The sequence below is a fragment of the Aedes aegypti genome, chromosome 2 (assembly GCF_002204515.2).
Source record: "Aedes aegypti strain LVP_AGWG chromosome 2, AaegL5.0 Primary Assembly, whole genome shotgun sequence".
Lineage (NCBI taxonomy): Eukaryota > Metazoa > Arthropoda > Insecta > Diptera > Culicidae > Aedes > Aedes aegypti.
The window spans coordinates 157,129,758-157,145,308 of NC_035108.1; the positions used below are offsets into that span (position 1 = coordinate 157,129,758).

The window sequence follows — 15,551 nt, forward strand, 5'->3', positions numbered from 1 at the left end:
TTCAGCGTTATGGCTAGGTCGGGATCCTTGTTCATACGCTTCTCTAGCAAGTGATATCGACGGAGCGCCATCGGTCGGCTATCTGGCAGACGAATGTCATCGTAGCGCCAAAGTAACCCTGTTTCGTAACGATCGCCATTAAACTTGGTTAGCGACTCCAGCATTCTACAACTTCTCTGATCGTCTGAAGAAAGAAGAACTTCACTTGGCTTTATCACACCTAGACTGTCCAGAGAAAAGTATTCCTTCATTGCCTGATGTAAATCTTCATCCGAATGATCGTCACGCGAGCCAACATGAAAAGAGTAATGCACCATGTTTGGAGAGTTTTCACCATCGCTTCCACCACATATGGTCCATCCCAGTCTTGTTTTTATAGCTATGGGCTGTTCCAACTTGCCTTCTCGACTCTGCAGGACAAGGCTGACATGAGCGTGCTTCAATCCGATCAAAATCCGAGGACGGGCGCGATTGTATGACTCAATTGGTAAACCTCGCAAGTACGGATATTGTTCCTTCATCTGTCCTGCATCTAATGACTGCCGTGGCAACTGTAGCCAGTGTTGGGAAACTCGTGAGTACTCACTGAAAACTGCAAACTCACTCGCGAGTGTGAGTTGTACAGCTTGAACTCTCGCGTGAGTATACTCAGACGTGAGTTTCAGTTGTACAGCTCATACTCGTGAGTGAGTTTTCGACTAACACTTACTCACTCGTGAGTAAATTTACTCACTTGAAATATGTAAATATTCAAAAAGCTTGCGAATGGCCCAAAAAATATTAAGTAATATGTAAGGCTATTCTTGGGGTGACCTTATTCAAATTATAAGATGAAAATTTTATTTTTAAAACTATTGGATGCGCACAAAACGTTATTATAATATGAATTCTTAACACAAGCTGTAATTTATGTAAGGTATTCCGCTGCGCATGCTGCATCGTAAATACCCTTTTCTTCTTTTTTCTGACGTTACACCTCTAATGGATCAGATTCTGCTTTTTAGTTTAATGTACTTATGAGCATTTCCACATTTATCAACTATGAGCTTTATTTGCCAATTGACTATTTTTGCATATCGTCAGGTTGAGTACCAATAGTACTCTTTGCTCTGGGAAGTAGAGACAATTTCCAAATTTATTATTTTTCTAAAAAACTTATGATTTTGAATTTTGCCCAAAAATTTGGAACGGCAGACAAAAGTCGAAATCAAAATTATTGGCATATAAATAGATATAACTGACACAGTATGATAATCTACACTTGAACCTACTTTTGTCAGAAAAAATATGCAGTTGTTTATGTTCGAAACAATTTTTCGAAATATATTCAGCTTACAAGTACACAGCAAAAAATAATGTAATTTGCATCGACGTAATCAGGCCGATGTAACGAAATTCTGATGTAACCCCTTAATTCAGATGTATTAGAGCACCTTTTTGATGTTACCGTAATTTCGGGTGAAATTGATCACTTTTCACTGTTTTCCATGCCTGTTTTCTATGATGTTGCCAATTCCAAACAACTTAATGCAGGGAAACAAGTACAACGGTGAGCTTCATTGGTTTATGTACTCAAATTTTCATATAGTTGTGATTTTAGTGCTGAAAATCGTCTCTAAAATAAAAAATCAAGGAATTCCATTTCGGGGTGAAATTGATCACCTGTTAAAACAATTATTGTATGTTTTGAAAACAACTTTACGTATTTAATTTGAGCCTCCTGAATCCAAATATGCTTGCCAAATTCTTAACAATGCAAAATTTATGGAAATAATTAACAATCAATTTTCAGCAATACCGCAGAAAACGCCTAAATGTAGGCAATTCCCGAAGGAATTTGATGATATCTATACAAAAATTTAATTATTGCAACAAAATGAACAAATTGGTACGAATTTTGATGATAAAATTCGTTTTGGGGATATATTTCAAGAATCCTTACAAATTTTCAGGTTGACACCATGTCCAAATCCTTGTTTAAAACTATAAGTTTATTGATGTCTGCCAATACCACACAGAACACGATGATGTAATTTCCTATTATTTTAATAGAAATAAACATTTCATAACACAAAAAGCTTCACAACATGCAATTTGACAATAGTTAAGACAAACAACGTTCATTTACATATGTTGCATTGGTTTCTGTGCTCTATTAGAGGGAAATAAAATCGTGTGACACAGTGATCAATTTCACCCTACTGATCAATTTCACCCGAATTTACGGTATATTACATCGAAAAAAATCCGATTACCATTTCTCATCACATTGCATTTGTGTAATTTTCATATCCAACATGTATTAATATTACACGGAAACAGCTGCAACCAAGTCGTTACAACCAACATAAGCGATATTACACTTAGGGGGTGCGAACTTTATATAAACAAGTAGCCAGGCTGCTGTCAAGGTGATATTTTCTTCAAAATGATCCGAGTATGCCTAGGAATGTTCGGCCATTACTTCGTCACGTTAAAAACTACTATACATTTTATGTGACACAAAACTATCAACTGTTTAAAAAACGTTTACTTGGTCTTATTGATGCATAAGTTTTTCAGAAGTTTTGTGAAATATATTTATAACTAACATACGGACAGAAACTATCTGATTCAGCTAATTTATTAAACTTGTTGCCTGCATCAAACTGCAGAAGCTTTGTGTAAAGTATTTTAAGTGTGTATCTTGAAGACGGTTTCTTGCGAGACAAGCAAACAAACAACAGTTAGCACTGTAAGAAAAAAATGTGTTCAAATTGAATGACCAAAATGTTGGAGACCGCACCCCTCAGTTACATGAATTCAATGCTATTTTGCATCCTTAACAGATGCTATAATATGTCTCGCAACACTGCCCATGTTTGTTTTGTTCAGAGTGGATTTAAATAAGATTGGCGTCAATAGGCCTTTTCATGTGACAGATCAGTCTATGCATTTGTTTGCATCGGTGGAGGACCGGTGCTAACACGGGCCTGTCATTTTGATAGAAGAACTGTCATAGTGCTTCCCGATCAGCTGATTGGAGACGTCATGTGAATAGGCCTATGGACTTATCCACGGTCTTATTTTATCCTCGACTTTCTTTTTCTTTTCTGCTCTAAATGCGGGCAATGTTTACATTAAATGACATCCGGACCAACATCCGGACAACGAATGGTCACCGGATGAACATGAAGTAGATGAATGCACAACGAAATCGTTCATTTTTTGTAAACACTGCCCGCAGTAAGAGGTTTCTTTCCGGTGGAAGAAGGAGCGTGACGTCATTATAAATTAGTTCATGTCAAAATTGGAACAACGGCGCACTGTCATTTGCATACACGGAGAAAACATAAAACCCATATTTGAGTATTTTTTAACTTATTTTTGAGTTATTTTTCTCTCCCTATTTCATTCGCTCCTTCTATTGTTGTCAAAGAGCAAGAGCACAAAATCCCAAAAACCGAACCTTTGTGCACAGAGAAACAGACGTAACACTTAGAACAAATCGCGATCAAAATCATAGTCGCGAAAACATGTACGCCCAATGCTAAAAACACTGTAGTTGGCCGATGGACCAACAGGTGGCGGTAATGTGTAAACGTCAAACACGAACAAAAACGACGCGAGCGCTGCGGATGGTCGATTGACCACCTACAAGATATTCGAATCGATCGTTAAAAAGTTGGTCGATGAACAGCGATGAGAGTGTGACGTCTGTTTGTCTGTGCTTTGTGCGTTACCTCAAATTTGAGTAAGTGGCATAGGTGGCATAGTACTAGAAGTTAAGTTAGTTGATCTGCCGGTTGAGTGAAAAGAACTAAGCCAGTAGGTATTTTTTTCGCATGGCTACAAATGACAACCAGGCCCATGACAACCATATATCGATACACAGTGTTCTTCGTAGTCAGGATGTCCCGGGCGATAAGTGAATATCGCCCACTGTCAGTTGTGACAACTGTGAAAATAAAGACCATTGCTTTGTTTAATTGTTTGTTATGGTTTGATTATCAATTTTTGATATTGTTAAATCAGCTAATAAAGTGCCAAAAAGTTGAAGCACATTCAACATTTCGATGGTTTTGGAAGGAGAGCAAACATTAAAAGGCATCCTGCAAGCCTCCAAGCAAGCAATCAGTGATTTGATTGCGACACTTGCTCGAGTATGGATCATAAACATTAAACAAAACTTCGCATTCTGATTGCACTCTCGATTCAAATTACCCGAAAATGAGTAAATACATGGAGATGTTGACTACGCTAAAAGTCGTCCCGTGCCATGGGCCTGATGACAACAACTTCTACCCCATCAACTCAAAATGAGGTTAACGTACACACTCAATCACGATTTGCTTGTTCGGTAATTTTTAATACCGGGTACGAATTGTAAATCATAAAAAATACCGAACTTCCAGCTTTTTGATTGAAAACTTCTGACGTTCAGTAATAATTTTTACTTTTTACTGAACTACGGTAGCTATCAGACCCAATTTTGCAACATTACCGAACAGGCCGAAAAGTCAGTAAAAACAATTACCGACTATTCAGTAGTTGATGTTTTTTACTGACTTGTCGTTAAAATAAAATCAAAACAAACTGATGCGCATGCGGGAAAGTGTCAAATGAGAATCTCCTGCTGTAAAATCGTCCGGCGCCGGGAGACACGGCTTTGGCAACTAAACTTTTCCTGCACCTATTTTGCACTTTCTCGTGGTAAGTAGTCGAAATTTAGTGAGAAACTCAACCATTTTAAGCAACCAAAAAGGCTCAGCACGTTGGTTAATTCGTTGATTTCCATACAAGAGGTAAATTCATCTGTATCTTTGAGTTTGCCTCTTGTATGTAAACCAACCAAATAATGATTTTGTCACACATTTTTCGATTACTTCCACTGAGATATGAGCATACCGTAGATGTTTATTCTCACGAATAATGCATGTAGATGTCCATGTCCATGTCGATTAGGGTTTAATTTGTATTGATTTCTGAAAAAACAGTATCCGGAGAAGCAAAACATGAAGAATGGGAAACTGGAAAGCCAGTAAAAACGCTCTACAATTTTACTGACTATGTCAGTAATTTCCATCAATCAAACATATTTTAGTTACTGGGTTTTTCCGGTAATCGTAAAAATTACCGAAAAAACCGTAGTTCCAAAACCCAGTAAAATTTTACTGGGGTCGGTAATCGTAATTGGCTGTGTACACACTTAAAAACGATATCGCTGTTCGTTAAATTATTTTACGGTTTTTGATCAGTAAATCACAAAAAATACTGAGATTCCAGTATTTCTTGATAAAAATACTGATTTTTCGGTAATATATTTCTTTATTTACTGAACACGGTAAACGTTTGTGCTGATAGCACCGTAAAATCACAAATTACCGAGAAAATGTAAAAAGTCAGTAAATGTTACTACTGACTTACCAGTACCGCATATTTTTTACCGAGTTTTCGTTAAAACGCAACGAAAACAAGTACCTAACCAAATTTACAATCTGTCAAGAGAAAATTTTTTCTTAGTAAGAAGCTCCTGCAACAGAATGCCTCTTGATGATAATTTTAACGGAATGGACGGACGGAAATTCCAATTTATCAATATTTCTGCCCCATCGCTGCTCACGGTAAGTATTCAAAAAATCTTTCGACGGACCAGACGGTATGCTACCTATGTTTGCGCAGCTAAACTCGCACAACATTGAACTGGCCGGAAAGATAGCACATTTGTTATTGTACAGATTTTTCATCTTCTGTGAGATATGCAACACCAACAGATTAGTCCAGCATTATAAGTCTTCAATCCCATTCTTCCGAGAGGCTATTCCAGTTCCGGTGCAATGAATTTTCGATCGACTGCGCATCCCAAGCTTTTCGCGGTGATCCAACTCGTCGGAGGCTAGTTTGGTCTGCATAATTAAGCGCACTTTCGACAAGCCAGACATCGTGAAAATTGAGTTTTTGGGTGCGTTACAATAGGACACCAAATTCCAACCACGAGCAGTCGACAGAAGCGAAATATGGGAATTATAAAAATATAGTGTAAATTATTAAAATTATGGTGAAATATGGGACAATGGGAATGGGATTGGGGCTGTTGAAAAAACTGGAAAATCAGCTATCAAAAGTAAACAAAAATAACATTACCGAAAAAGACAGTAACGTTTTCGAAAGATTTTTACTGACTTTATCGGTAGTTTTTTTGACAGCTCAATATTTTAGAGTTTGCGGAGTTTTCGGTACTCACAAAGTATTACCGACACGGTAAAAATAGAAAATACTAAACAGCTTAGTGTTTAATATTCCATTGACATTTTTCATATTAATTATTTGCAATGCATAACAAATATGCGCCGAATGATTTTGTGTTATACATTGAAATGAATATTGAGTATTTATTTCCTCATGAGCATAAGCGTTACTGATTGCTATTCTTGGGACTTATTAAAATTAATTGATATTTTCAACAAGCAAGCCACGACACGTTTGTTGAGTTGTAATAGAAACAAGGATCGTACTGATGGAATTATATTTAGAGGTAATTTGAAAAACAAATTGTATCAAACTTAATGATTTATGATATTTCATATTTTCCAGTAGTATGACAACGGGAGATTTGCCAGGCTCTATCGGATCAGCAGAAAAAAAAACGAAATGGACATTCCAAAGCGCGCGATGGGCTGTGCGAGATATTTCAAGCTTTTCCGTTAAAGTAAGAGAAATTATTGTTCAATGTTTTCTTTCACATAACTGATCTATCCATATATTGCAGAGAGTGGTGAAGTACACCAAGAGGAGAAAAAAGTTCCGTAAAATTCCCGCAGAGCTAAACTACAAGCATCCAACCAACGACAAACAGCTGGGAGAACAGAATATCGGTTTCTGAATACTGCCGGAGCAGAGATGGGCCGGAAGCTCGTTAGGCAGCAAAAGGAGATAATGCTGGAACCCATTTGATCACCAAGGACAAGGAAACCGTTAAAGCCGAAATAGGAACTGGGATTTTCAAGAAACGGTGAAGATTCTCTGTTGGGTGTTTATGGCGGCGTCCACAGTTTTCATACAAGCTGCGAGTTTTTGTTGAAGCTTCGTCCTTAAACGATTAGCATTCGCAAGCAGCTAATCGTAGGCAGGAAATTTACTTTTACTATGCAAATATAATTTCCTCTCTGAATAAATTTACGATGATGATTTCTCATTTTTACAAAAACAACAACAGCTAGTAATTTTAAGCAATTTATAGAATAACCATTTAAAATGCATTGGAACAATAATAGTGGAATATGCCTGCACTGATATAAAACCCGTTTATACTAGCAAGGCATATTTCATGAAAAATCATTGCAAGGGGTGAACAGACCAAATATGGTTTTAGTATGACTTTTACGCTATTTAGCATTTATTTTTTTAACCGTGGACTTAACTCTGCTGTTCAAAAACCCAGTAAAATTTTACCGACTTCGGTAATAAAATCTTAGTGTGTACGAACCCCCTGAGTTGAGTGGAGTGAACTTACTTTTGAGTACTTCATTTTCTCCGTGTGAAAATCCGCGACCTGTCAAAACTTGAACATGATGTCACTCTTGTTTACAGGCACTCTAGTTTTGTCTATTTAACGATGTTTCTGCAGTCCGCATTCGCGTTTTCTGCGGTGCCTTTTTTTAGTTCTGCGGTGAAAATATCAAGAAAAGTGTCATCTAAAATACATATTACAGTTAAATGTACATGTGCAGTGAAAAATTATGTTTCGGTTGATCCTGAAAACCCGTTGAATCAATGAACCGCAGAATCGCAGAAGGTAGAATCGAACGGCTCTAACTACGGAAGTCAGGATTCGTCGTTTTCCACGAACGTCCAGATAGAGCACCACGAGAGATCGGTGGAAACAAAATTATATGGGGAAGCAGCAGGTTTTATACTACGGCTTCGGATGTTACCGGATTCAACCACATACCCAACAATACTGCAACTGCGGATTGTACTAGCGACTGTAGCAATCCGGAACAGCTTGTTACTGGTGGACTCTACAGTAAGTGGATTAATAACAAGAGCTTGCATAGAAAGTGCATCCATCGATCCGAAGCACAGCGTCAAATGGAGGAAACGGGCCTATCCAGCACAATCGGAACGGTACCAATAATGGCGGGTAATTATTTGAGAGATTTATTTGCTAATAAAAATGAGAATAGGGAGAAACTTTGCGCCAAATGGGAATGTTTCAAGCTTACGGAAATTTTTCAGAATATCATTCAATTGCTGATTCCCAAGCAGAGTTTAGTTGTTATGCCACTGGTCTATAAAAAATTCCGAGATTATTTCCAAGTTATTTCTTGCATACATTAAGGTAAAGATGCATCGAAGCCATAATATGGCTTAGATATTATCTCAAATTTTCAAGAGCACAAATATAGAAAACCAGACAACTGTTTGTGCTGAAAATTTAACTCACTGGTCAAGTTACCAATTGACAAACTTTCAGCGCGAACGATTGCATTTTTAACTTAATGCATTTATGCCAAATATGATTGTTTTACAATAGCACCCCCGCTAATTTGAACGGTTTCTCATGCAAACCATCGGGGTTCATTTTTAATTTGAACATCTAGTCACCCTTGAATCGTATTTTGGTTACCTTTTTCACTGTTTTGTTTTGATTCTGCGTTTCATTTCACTTAACTTCGTTCCATGAGCTAAATGACGTTTGAACCAGGGGGGTGAAATGAGCCAATAATTTGCTACCCAACACTGATTCAACATGGCGTAGTGTCTTTGTTTTGATTCTTTTGAGACTGACAAAGTATATGATTTTTTGGATAGGAGACATCAATGATACCTCACTGATGCGTAAAACATTCAACGAAATGTCGAAAAGAGGGAAGATGTCATCGAATACGACGATTCAACGCAATATATTTAATTGCCAGAAACTAGCACTAGCAGCACATGAGCCGTATACTCGAAAATCAGAAGCGAGTTAGAGCAAACCGACCAGAAAGTGGGTACCAAAACGCGAAGTACCAAAAACGATGTGACGAAGAGCCGAAATGTATGCAGGATGACAGCCGTGCCAGTCCTCTGGTTTGAACCATTTTTAATTTGAACGATGCACAATGGTCGGGCTCCATATAAAGGGGCGGCCAAAACTACCAAAAACTTTTTTGAGATTTTTATGATTTTTTCAATTTTAAAATATACCTCATTTGTTATATTATTATGATCCTTAGTTGAAATTGAACTAAAATTTAAATTTCTATGATTTTTATGACGGCAAACAGGCTGAAGTCAAAAAATTGAAAAATGTAACAATAAAATATAGCACAAAATTTATAATTTAGGAATGCAATATTTTCCCAAAGTTACCCACTATCTGAAAGCTTATGGTTCAACACTTAAATCGAGCATGAGGATGGAAAAAAATATTTGGTTTAAGTTTTAATACTATTCAATATTACATTTTAGTAATTTTAGTGATTTTGAATATGAAAAACAACTCTTGTCGCGTCATGTCGCCACCATTTCGAATATTGCACATCAAAAAGTATCCTTAGATCTTACAAAAAACCTTTAAATTTTTTGCAGAAATTTGCTGATTTGCAAGTTAGAGATATTTGAATAATTCAATATTTTACATATATTTTGACGATATTTTTCATACAAAGTTTATTTAAAATTTATTTAACCACTATTCACATTTTGATCAAACTCAATCAAATATAAACAAAATTTGTGCTTTCAGCCCGGTTTGATAACAATTTTAAATTAAAAAAATATTTTTTTCAAAGTTACGTAATTTGTGAATAATCCCTTTTGAAACAACAAAAACGCCAAATAACATATTCAGATTACATATTTCATCGATTAAGGCGATAAAAATAGTTTTGGCCAAACTTCACTTTTTTCCGACCATTGTGCGATGTACAAATTAACGGGGGACCAAATTAAAAAGTGTTCAGATTTAATGTGGTCAAACCATCGGAGGTACCTGGTAAATTCAAAAGTTCTTTCCTTATAATCTGTGAATGCATAGAAAGTTTGAGAGTGGCTTGGCGAGTTCACACAAAATTTCTTTCATGGGACCCAAGCATAAATTAACAATTTAATAACATTTTCAGATTTTCTCTTAACCTTGTAACATTCCCATTTGACATAAATGTTCTTCAAAACCTCTTAGGTAATCGAAAATAATGCAAAAATAATCTGAGCATTTACTTTTTCCAGGGGGCCACAAATTCTCTAATTAGTTCAAAGGAAACACTATTAATTGAAAAAATGTCTGGGAATTTCCCTTTATTTTTAAACATTACTTAAACGCTTAAACTTAACTTTCCTATTATTTTTAAATTTTTCGTAATCTTCAAACATTCCCATTAGGAACATGCATTATCCCATTTTTTGGCTTTATACTTAAATTATTTAAAAATAATCTCAGATTTTTCCGAATCTTCAAACATTTGCATTCAAATTATATATTTGTTCATAAATTCTGTGTGTTCAGAAAAAAAACATCAGAATTTTCCGTAGTTTTTAAACATTCAGATTTGAAACAAATATTCTATATTTTTGTACTCACAAATTATTCAAAAATAATCTCAGAATTTCAAATTATCTTTGAACATTTAGATTCGGCACAAATTTTCTCCAATAATTCTTTTGCATTCACAAATTATTCAAAAATAATCTCAAATCACAGACAAACAGACGTAATACTTGGAACACAGACAAACAGACGTAACACTTAGAACAAATCTCGATCAAAATCATAGTCACGAGCACATGTACGCCCAATGCTAAAATCAGCGTGTTTGGCCGACGGGCCAACAGATGGCGGTAGTGTGTAAACGTCAAACACGAACAAAAACGAAGCAAGCGCTGCGGGTGGCGGATTGGCCACCTAACATATTTTTGAATTGACCGTTAAAAAGGTGGTCGATGGACAATGATGAGAGTGTAGAAAAATCTCCTTTTTGGTTGTCATCATCCTCGATAATTAAAATGGCAAACGAACCTCTCGGTTTGAGGGTCAAGACAAAATTGATTTATTCAGTTATCCAAAATTATTCTGACACTTATTTAGTTCGGAGACACTTGAAAGCACTTATGTATTGTTATGTATTTGATCACCAATCAGTGATCGACACCGAAAAAGAGAATGCTCAGAGAGAGAGAGATACGGAGAAGGCTAATTGCGCCAAACCGAATTGCGCTTGACGACCACACGCTGTTTGCGTGTTCAGAATGTAATATGATCCCAGCCTATTCTTTTTGCCGGGTTAGGCTTTAAGTCATCGAACTGCTTTATGGGCTCATATTCGTTCGCCGCATAAATCAGTTCGATGGCATTGTAAAACCACAGAGAAACAGACCTCACACTCTCATCATTGTCCATCGACCACCTTTTTAACGGTCAATTCAAAAATATGTTAGGTGGCCAATCCGCCACCCGCAGCGCTTGCTTCGTTTTTGTTCGTGTTTGACGTTTACACACTACCGCCATCTGTTGGCCCGTCGGCCAAACACGCTGATTTTAGCATTGGGCGTACATGTGCTCGTGACTATGATTTTGATCGAGATTTGTTCTAAGTGTTACGTCTGTTTGTCTGTGGTAAAACGTTTGCTATTTTCTTTGTGGGGTGCCACTAGAGTGGTCCCTTAAAATTTGGAAATGGGATTTGCTAACATGTGGGATGCACATGCCACAAGAGTGTGACGTCTGTTTCTCTGTGCTTGGAACAAATTCCAATCAAAAGTATAGTCGCGATGGCATGTACGCCCAATACTGAAAACACTGTGATTGAAAGATGGGCCGACAGATGGCGGTAGTGTGTAAACGTCAAACATGAACAAAAACGACGCAAGCACTGCGGGTGGCCGATTGACCTCCTTCTAAATATTCGAATCAACCGGTAAAAATGTGATCTCCGATTATTTAGATTCTACACAAATATTCTCCAATTACTCCTGTGTATTCACAAATAATTCAATTCGAAATCCTCAAACAATCCCATTCAACATAAATATTCTCCTATTAACCAGAATTTTCCGTTATCTTTCGACACATTATATTTTTGATTCGACACAAATATACTTCAAACCCCTTTGTATTCACTAATAATCCAAAAATTATTTATTTAAACAAATATTTTTCTAAATCTTCAAACAATCCCATTTGACATAAACATTCTCGCATAATGTCTAAGTATGAACAATTTATTCAGACATGATCTCTGAACTTTCCGTAAGGTTCAGCGAGGCAAGTGGGTGAATGGGGAAATTGAAAATAATTTTAATATTTTACCCAAAATATGAATTAACATTTCAAACTCATGCGTAAACCTTTGAGGCCATTCAGAACATTACGATAGGTAAGAGATTCTTACGATTTTTCAACCATTATTGCATAATAGAGCGAAAGATTGTTAACCTGTCGACTATTACTCTGTAACAAGTTTACATGTTACTTATGTTATTGTTCATCAGGACGCCTTAACTAATGTTGAAGTTTATAGAAATCGTGAATATAACCGTTAGTTTTTCAATTTATTGTTCAAAACGACAAACTTGTGGGGCAAGTGAAAGACATTTTGCAAAAACTTTTACTGTATAGTTTTACCTAAAAATAAATTTCAACATACTGCTTATATTTGGTGGGAGTCAACTTAAAAAATGTATACGACCTCATTTATTTCAAGTCTTTAGAATTTGAAGAATCTCAACTATGCGATTTCCATTACCCACTTGCCCCGTGGTACCTTATTCCATTTTTACTTATATTTCAATTCAACTGAAAACCATTTACATAAACGCATTCAGAGAAAGTTTCAGTATTATTTTATGTCACTAAACGAATGAAATTGATCTGGAAAATATTTGAACACAACCGGTTTTTCGCCTCTATAACTTGTTAATTCATGTTAAAAAACTGACTCTAAATTCAGTAAACTTTGAACAATCATACTAAAAACCGCATCACAATGCACAGTGAAGTCGACAGCAGCTGTAAGCACTATGAATTATTTACATTTAAAGTCTTCCACCTAGTATAGAACATACTAATGTAATTTTGCTAATGTTATTTTGCTTTGGGAATTGGTTACTCACCATACTCACAAAGAGTAACTTGCTCACTCACCCGAGAGTAATGACGTCATACTCACTGCGAGTATTACTCTTTACGTGAGTAATACTCGCAGTGAGTTATGACGTCATACTCTCGCGTGAGTTAGAGTAAGGAATGAGTGACTCGCAGCGTGAGTATTACTCGCAAACGAGTACGAGAGTGAGTATTTTTTTACTCGTGAGCACGAGTTTCCCAACACTGACTGTAGCTCTTTTACTGTTCGTACTCCATCGAGTTTAAACCTCTTTGCTCCATCATGCGTACCTGCAATCGACACAGTCACAATACGAGAATCCTTCTCACACCGCTCGGTGCCACCGGTCCACCGGAGGTACAGTGGGCTTTCAACACCGGCCACATCAAGTTCATCAGCAAGATCTTGGTCCATTAGTGTGAGCTTTGAACCCTCATCCAGGAAAGCGAATGTGTGAACGTGTCCACTCTTTCCATGCAAAACAACGGGCAAGTAACGGAAGAGAGAACTGCTGGATTTAGAGCGGTGAGTATTGCACTCGTGCTGCGCCAAACCATTTGACGATTGATCATGTTGTTGTCCACCTGTCGGTGGAGACGCATCGTTCGGGCATTGATTCTCGTTATGAAGCAGCTCATGATGCTTTCGAAGGCAGCCGTTCTTTCCGCAAGCTTGGGCCTTACATCCTCCATAGTGCTTCTCCAGGCAACGACGACAGAGATTGAAATCTCGCACTACAGCCCATCGAGAATCTCTAGATAGTTCTAAGAACTGCTTGCACTTCTTAACCGTCTCGCAGCTAGACTTGCAAACCAAACATTCGTTTGACTTCGGTTCGATTGCGTTCCTCTCCAGATGCGCGTTAATGTACCCACTGCTCTTCTTAACCCTTAAAGTGGCAGGACGGACCTTAGTGCACAAAAATGCTTCAATCTCAGTCAATAGTCAACCGAATCCAATTCTTTAAAAAGTTATGGAAAGGGGATTAGTGTACCTACATTTTGGGGGGTGACCCATCCCTCCATACCCCTCCCCGCTTTTGTTTGACTCGAAAAACCTTGGCTCTTTAGTGTTTTTCTATAGCAATTTTACTAAGCATCATGAAAACAAAAATGCCATGCAGATTTTCGCTCTCAAAACTGGTCAAAATGATGAATTCAGACCAACGTAGGCATTTTGGACCGTTATGGTCCTCTCGGAAGAGGACACCGGTGAATCCGGATTTATATAGGAGTGTTGATGGGAAAATGGCTGTATCTCAGTCATATACGAATCAAATCGCATTCTGTAGCCAGCATTCGGCAGCAAACCCTTCGGCTTATTTTTTTGGTGGCGCTGGAAGTTGACGCATCCCCCCTAGCCCATCCCCCTCGATGTTTAGTTTGAAATTTTTATGATTTTTTATGCAAAACTATAGAAATTTTGCTTACTACCGCAAAGAGGCTGTTTTCAAAGCAGTTTATATCTTCCACATATATCACAATGATGGCAGAATTCCTTCCTGGCTTATAATGACCTTTCTGGCCCTTCTGAAACTGATCTGGACAGCAGTGAGTACGAATTTTTTGGAAGGACTTTTATAGATGGCAAAATATTGGCCATACGTCAATCCAAAAAGCATTCGATAGGTGCATCGTAAGTCTACTTTTTGAAGATCGCAATTCAATAGGAAGTATCACATCCGTTGGCGAATCAATGATTTCAAATTAGTTGAGTCCTGATATGTTGAAGAGATTACCAAGAATCCGGTAGAAGCTTTTAGAGTTACTATACGAATTTCTGGAAATTCTTGGAATACGAAATCCTGGGATTTCAGTAGGAATATTTCTTGCATGCATGTAGGTATTCTAGGGTATTCTTCGATTCTGGTAAGAAATATTACAATCAAAAGGAATTTTGGACTTTCGATAGGAGTTAGTTTTAGTGGGAGTTAGGGATTCTAGTGGTTTATGGTGCATGTTCTATATTTTTGATTTTGGATCCCAATTGGTGTTTAGAAATCTTGGAGGATGCTTCAAGACACCGGTATGAATTTTGAGATTGCAATGGAAGTTCTAAGTTATCAAAACTTTTTTGTTCTGAGATTTCAGTTGAAATTGTTGGTATTCTAAGATTTAGGCTAGAATTCCGAAGATTTATAGAGTTTTCTAGGATTCCAATAAGAATTCTAAAATACCTATGGGAACTCTGAAATTCCAATGAATCCTAAGGTATATTGAAGATTATCTACGATTCCGGAAGAAATTATGAGGGGCAGCGTTGAGTTCCGGTTGAAATCCATGATTTCAATGACAATTCCCTTGAGATTTCATGTAAGGTTTTCTGGGACTCCAATTGGAAGTCTGTGCTTCTGGTGGGAGTTCTTAGGCCCTGAAAGCAATTCTGAGATTTCTATAGGTGGGAATTTCTAAATTTTGCAAGGATTACTGCAAATCCTGTAGGAACTCTCAGGATTCTTATATGAAATCTGGGTTTTCGATGAAA

General features: G+C 37.1%; 1 protein-coding gene across 7 annotated transcripts in view; it reads left to right on the forward strand.

The window, feature by feature from the left end:
- LOC5570788 (serine/threonine-protein kinase PRP4 homolog) overlaps window positions 1-7,158 on the forward strand; it is a 34,460-nt gene extending 27,302 nt beyond the window's left edge. For 3 of the 7 annotated variants that reach the window (XR_002500109.1, XR_002500113.1, XR_002500115.1), the window contains 2 exons: window positions 6,574-6,688; window positions 6,749-7,158. The gene's annotated coding sequence lies outside the window, so the exon portion shown is untranslated. Of the gene's footprint in view, window positions 1-6,451; window positions 6,515-6,573; window positions 6,689-6,748 lie in introns of all 7 variants that reach the window. The other 4 variants (XR_002500110.1, XR_002500114.1, XR_002500111.1 and 1 more) reach the window with 3 other exon arrangements.
- Window positions 7,159-15,551: the final 8,393 nt, after the last annotated feature.